General features: G+C 36.8%; 1 non-coding gene across 1 annotated transcript; it reads left to right on the top strand.

The window, feature by feature from the left end:
- The first annotated feature begins 4,861 nt into the window (after positions 1-4,861).
- Trnae-cuc (transfer RNA glutamic acid (anticodon CUC)) lies at positions 4,862-4,934 on the top strand. Its single transcript has one exon. It is a non-coding gene; the product is annotated as a tRNA-Glu (tRNA).
- Positions 4,935-6,508: the final 1,574 nt, after the last annotated feature.

The following is a 6,508-nucleotide window of genomic DNA, read 5'->3' as shown; positions in this document are numbered from 1 at the left end:
GGGATATTATTAGAAGAAAGGAAAAGTAATTTCAGCGTTTTGTAAAATTCATCCCCTAATAGGGTTTAAAAGGGGTTGAAGTTCGTATAGCGTTCAAATTTTATTTTAAGCTAGGAACTTGAAACTTTGTTAAAAGTTATTAAATTAAAATACAAGAAAACTAATTTCAGCGTTTTTGAAAATTTATCCTGTAAGGTGGTGAAAAAGGGGTTGAAAGTTTGTATTGATATCAAACATTTTTTCGAGCGCGGGACTTGAATCTTTGGATTTGGGGATATTATTAGAAGACAGGAAAAGTAATTTTAGCGTTTTGTAAAATTCATCCCCTAACAGGGTTAAAAAGGGGTTGAAAGTTTGTACGGGTTTCAAATTTTATTTTAAGCTAGGAACTTGAAGCTTCGTAAAAAGGTATTAAATTAAAACTGCAAAAAATTTGTATTGATATCAAACATTTTTTCGAGCGCGGGACTTGAATCTTTGGATTTGGGGATATTATTAGAAGACAGGAAATAGTTATTTTCGATACAAGTGCGAAAAAGAGGAAATTCGAAACGAGTGGCGATAAATTAAAACACGACCGAAGGGAGTGTTTTAAATTGACACGAGTTGCGAATTACCTATTCGCACGTGTATCGAACAACGTTTTACAGTACATATGGCACTTTAAAGTTTCGACATACGCACGAAAAGTGCTATTTTACGCACTAGTGCGGAAAAGTAGCCCCATATGTACTGTAAAGTAATTTTAGCGTTTTGTAAAATTCATCCCCTAACAGGGTTAAAAAGGGGTTGAAAGTTTGTACGGGTTTCAAATTTTATTTTAAGCTAGGAACTTGAAACTTCGTAAAAAGGTATTAAATTAAAACTGCAAAAAATTTATTTCAGCGTTTTTGAAAATTCATATTTCAAGGTGGTGAAAAAGGGGTTGAAAGTTTGTATGGAGATCAGATATTTTTGTGAGTGCGGGGCTTGAATTTTTGTACAGAGGCATTTATTAGAATACAAGAAAAGTAATTTCAACGTTTTTAAAAGTACATCCCTTAAAAGGGTTAAAAAGGGGTTGAAAGTTTTTATGGGGTTCAAATTTTATTTTAAGCTAGGAACTCGAGACTTCTTAAAAGGGTATTTTATTAAAAGAGAAGAAAACTTATTTCAGCGTTTTTGAAAATTCATCTCTCAAAGTGGTGAAAAAGGGTAAAAAGTTTGTATGGAGATCAAACATTTTTGTGAGTCTTTGTAAAATGGCATTTTATTAAAATACGCGAAAAGTAAATTCAGCGTTTTTAAAATTCATCTCTTAAAGGGTCGAAAGGGGGTTGAAAGTTTGTAAAGTTGCAAACAAACTTGAAACTTCGTAAAAAGGTATTTCATCAAAAGAGAAGAAAACAAATTTCAGAGTTTTTGATAATTCATCCCCATGGTGGTGAAAAAGGGGTTGAAGATTTGTATAGAGGTCAAACATTCATTTGAGTGCGGGACTTTAATCGTTGTAAACTTTGTATATGGGCATATTATTAAAATACAAGAAAAGTAATTTTAGCGTTTGTAAAAATTCATCCCCTAAAATGGTTAAAAAGGGGTTGAAAGTTTGTATAGGGTTCAAATTTTATTTAAAGCTAGGAACTTCAAACTTCGTAAATAGGTAGTTAAGTAGTAGGTTTTATTAAATAGAGGACATGAAAATCTTCTGGTTGAGAGGGATTATATCGAGAACAATTTTATTCAGTTAGGGGCTTGAAGCTTCGTAGGTTGTGAAAGACAAGTATCATGCGTTGTAATATTAATAATTAACAAATGATTAACCGTCTTACTGCGATCTTTTGCTGCATAATGTTCTAAGCTAATGTAGAATATATAACCACCAATATACAAATCCACGCGTACGAAGTCGCGGGCAACAGCTAGTACACAATAAAGGTACTTAAATCCGTTTCAAATGGTTTCTTAATTTGTGTTTCAGTGTGTTCGGATTATTAAAGGCCTTTTTACAGGCCTCTGAGTGATTACAAGTTAATTTAAATCGGAAAATAATTACCTACTAAAAAAATATCTTACATACCTAGGTGTTTGGATGGTTAAAGTAATATTATTTCACGCAACGACGCGTTTATAATAAGTTTTATCTAGAAATATTAAATACGTCTAATTTTGGCGTTTTACTTGTTTTTATAAATGTGGGCATCTTATAAATAGTAGGATGATAAATCTAGTCAATTAAGTGGATTTCTGCCAAATATCCTTAGTTTTAGCAATATGTGAAAAAAGCTTTTGAATAAAACGATAATAAACCGATTTCTCGTTCCTTTTCTTATTTTTTATAATATTCGAATACGTCGTCAAAAAGTCGAATATTCGAATATCTGAAAGTTTCGAATATTTGCAAGCCCTAGGTATTGTGCAATAAAGATTAAAATAAATAAATAAACAATGCTTACGTTTCTACAGTAGCTTCATTGATTTCCTCCAAGTGAGTATTTAATGTTTCCATCACCTCTTGGTACAGCATTTCTTTAACTGTCGATATGTCATCTGAAATGTTAGAATGCATTTAGCCATATCACATGTAAATCTAAATTAAAAAAAAAGTCGACGCAATGAAACGGATGAACCGATTTTGATTAGCTACCACCGATAGGAAACCTGCTTTGAAATAAAATAAAAGGGTTCTACAAAAATCTCATTCCCCTGGCCATGCCTATTCGCAAATTCCCAGGAGATGCCGCTTTATTCGCATCTCATTTTCGGTGACTCTGTAAGTGTAAGGCACTGACAATAGTGACAATCCAACCTCTAGACTGAGCTTAGGCCAATTCTTTCATGAAACCGATGCTGCCAAAAATACGGGGGTGCGGGGGGACGAGGTGAGCGAATCCCGTGCCGTGATTGGTCCGTTCAAAACACGGACCAATCACGGCACGGGATTGACTCGAAGATGGAGTAACGCTACCGTATGTGTGGCAGAGGGGGTAGCGCGACTATGCTATGTCTAGAGGTTGGATTGTCTGTGTTGATATACAAATACATTTTTTCAGGGGCAGCCTCCATAGCTGTTATTTTACTAGATACCATATCAAGAAATTCTTCTGATTCTGTATATTCCTTTGGTGCCTGCTTATAATAAGGCTTAATCTTTTTTTCAATTATCTTTTCCATATCATTGGAGTTTTCTAATTGGATACATAAGCTGATGAAGTTTTGATAAATAGGATGAAATTCACTTGGCAATCCAACGTCTTTTTTCGGATCCACGTTTTTTGTGTTCTGTTTTAGCTATAGGCTTGATTTGTCTGACTGACACAGTGCCCTGCTTGTTTTCTGCTATCTCAAGTGATGTTTTTTCAGTTTCCATAATTTCTGGAGTTAAAGAAATTATTTTACTTTCTTTATTTACTTTAGCATTTGATTTGTCACTGTCCTTTGAATTTGTATTATGTGTATTTAGAGGATGGTCTACATCCATTGGTTCAATTTCAATCTCAAGTGTGTGCATTTCTTCAATCACAAACAAGCTCACTCGGGTAATCTAGCATCTTTTTACAATGTGGGACCTTTTTGCAGTGTCTGCTTCATTGTCACTGCCTTCAGCAACAGCTTCACCAACAACGCTACCCTTGTTGGGGCTGTCATCAATCATAATTACTTTTTCAGTGCTTAGTTCCCGTGTTCGCTTTGTTTTTACTGGTTTAACAGGACTATCTTCTATTGTGATTTCAATATACTTAGGAATCTCTGGTTCTTTATTATTTGTATCCTCTTGTGTAGGTGCCGCCTCTTTTTGAGGTACAATTTCATCTTCTTGAATAGATATCTCAATTTGTTGTTCAGGTCTCACATACCATTGAGGACTTTTAGATGATGTAGAAGCATCATCATCATCAAGTTCAACTGTTTGCACCACCTCTAGTTTTCTCTTTTCACTTAGGTTTGTCCGCTGTTTTGGCATAGTTTTTGGATTAATAGCTTTTGATGGAATTGTTTTTGAGAGTACAGATTTTGGAAGCATAATCATATTTGGAGAAGGCTTCGCTGCTGACCCCGTCTTCTTAATTGTGATGCTGGGTGGCAATCTTTGCAGAGGTTGTGGTCTATTCTGCTGAGGTTTTTTTATCAGTATCGGAGTTTTTAACTTTGTGATGGCAGCGTTTGTTGGTAGGCTAAGTGGGTTAAATATTTTTCCCTTGGATGGGGGTAGTTGGGCCACTTTTTTCGCCACTGCCCTCTTTTTAACGGCAACAAGCTTTTGATTTTGGTTTGTTGATTTGTTTACTGAACTGCCACTTGTTTTTGTGATGGTTATATTTTTCCCCAGTTTAGGTAGTTGTGGTACTGTTTTGACAGGTTTGATTGTCACTCCAGGGAGGTTTGCCGGAATATGAACCATTGCATTTCTTACATTCATCTAAAACACATAAATAAGAATAATAAAATTACACTAAGGCCTGCGTGGACGCTCGAGTTGGGTGTGCAGCGGGGCGGGGCGTGCGGTGTGCATGTTAAACAAATGCAAGCGTATAGGAGCGGCCTTAGTGCACGCTGCTCACATCATGCGTGAGCCCGACGCCACGCTGCACGCCCCGCCGAACGCTCCGCTCTGAGCGTCCACTCAGGCCTTAGTGTAACCCGCGCCAAGCTCCATGAGCAACCAAAACTGCTTAGCGGAATCTCCTGGGAATTTGCGAATAGGTATATCCAGGGGAATGAGATTGCTGTAGAATTACCCAAAACCGGTTCAGCCGTGTAAGAGCAATGGTGCCACAGACACATAGCTCAGTTCAAAAGCTAAAGACAATATTCATGTAAATTTAAAAGTGGAAAAATTTGTGGGTGAGACTGGAACTCACGGCCTCTGGATGAGAATGAGGTCATGGTGGCTCAGATGGCAGAGCGCTGGAGTCTCGATCCAGAGGCCGTGAGTTCAAGTCTCACCCAAGACAGTAATTTTTGCACTTACTGTTTTGGGGTCTTAAATTTATTCTAAGCTTAATAGCATCGTTTGCAGACGTTTCTGGTTGTTAAAAATTAAAATTGGGTACTTTCCTACTAGTCAAATCAGCTTATTTTTTAGAACTGTCAAAACGATTTGCTAATATGGAATTTGAATCAAAACGTGTGCAGTGACGTCACAGTCAACTCACCTACTTTTTATACTTCCATCCGATTTATTAAATAGAAATTGTGTTTAAAAAAACCGCTATCTATATTTTTCTAATAATTATCTGGTGCTTTATTTCGTGCACGGTGTGAAATAATTTATTTTAAGTAGAGGAAAGTACCCAATTACATTCATGTATATTCACCTGTCCTCGACGACCCCGCCTCAGCGTTCCTGTTTATCCAGCTCTGTACGCAAGCCACACTTTTACTCATTTCTGACGGGCCCACAGTAGACGCAACAGTCTTCTCCTTATCAGTATTCTTTGTCTCAGCTGATATGACCACAGTATCTTGACTGTTTGAACCTTGGTCATTTAATTCCTTTGCCAAACACTCGACACTTTTTGCTCTTAATTTTTCTATGTTTGAACGAGATTTATTCGTTTTGTCGGAAGATTGGACTCTGCCTCCGAGTGTTCTGTTGGTTCTATTGCCTGTAATACTAGTTGTAAGATCTACGACATCGAAGTTTAATTTCACTGGGGAAATTTTTTGTTCAAAGCTTTCGCATGAAAAACAAGGTTTTGATACAGATTTTCGTCGTTCCAAGGTTCTTCTTGGAATTATCCCAGGTACTTTTTCGATAACATCATTAGTTTTCGGAATAGGTAGCCATTTGTTTATTTCGTCGGAAGAAATCCTGTCTAGAACGACCACAGGTGTAACAGTAGAGCTTGATTTTTTTGTACTGGTGGGAGTTACGAATTTTTCTATTTCTTCAAAAGACATTCTAGTCAATACTACCCTCGAAGCACTGACTTTTGATTTTCGTGTAACGGGATTCATTTGAGAGTCAATATCTTCAGACGATATTCTTTCCAATACAACTCTTGGGTTACTTTTATCAGACCCGATATAAGATGAAGTAACGCTTGGCTTCCTATTTAATTCGGATATTTTTTTCGCACATAAATTCGACCGCGCACTATCTTTTGTGGACATTCTAGTCATAGATATGACAGGAGAAGTGCTTTTTGCAGCTTTGCTATTCATTCTCTGACTCCTCATATTATCCAGGAATTCCTTCATGGATTTTCCCCTGCCCTCAATGTCTACATCTCTGTGTTGGAAACTTTCGTTCAGTGCGTCCAAATTTGGTGGGGATTCATCAAGGTCGTTGTGGCCAGTAATGGGAGATCGACCGCCTGTTTCTATTGATTTCTCCGAATTTACATCTGGTATATCCACAGCTTGTAAATTGTCAGCAGCGACTGCGTTGTCATTAGAGTTGTCCAGGTCAATTGCCACATTTTGATTAAGACAGGTTTTATTTAATAAATCAACTTCTATTCTAGCATTATCATTATTATCGTTAAGCAATAAGTTTTGAGTGTCGGTCGTATTCAAGTCCTCA

This window comes from Cydia amplana, chromosome Z, assembly GCF_948474715.1.
Source record: "Cydia amplana chromosome Z, ilCydAmpl1.1, whole genome shotgun sequence".
NCBI classification, from domain to species: Eukaryota; Metazoa; Arthropoda; class Insecta; order Lepidoptera; family Tortricidae; genus Cydia; species Cydia amplana.
The sequence above is the reverse complement of the archived record's forward strand: the minus strand, read 5'-3'. Positions and strand labels throughout refer to the sequence as shown.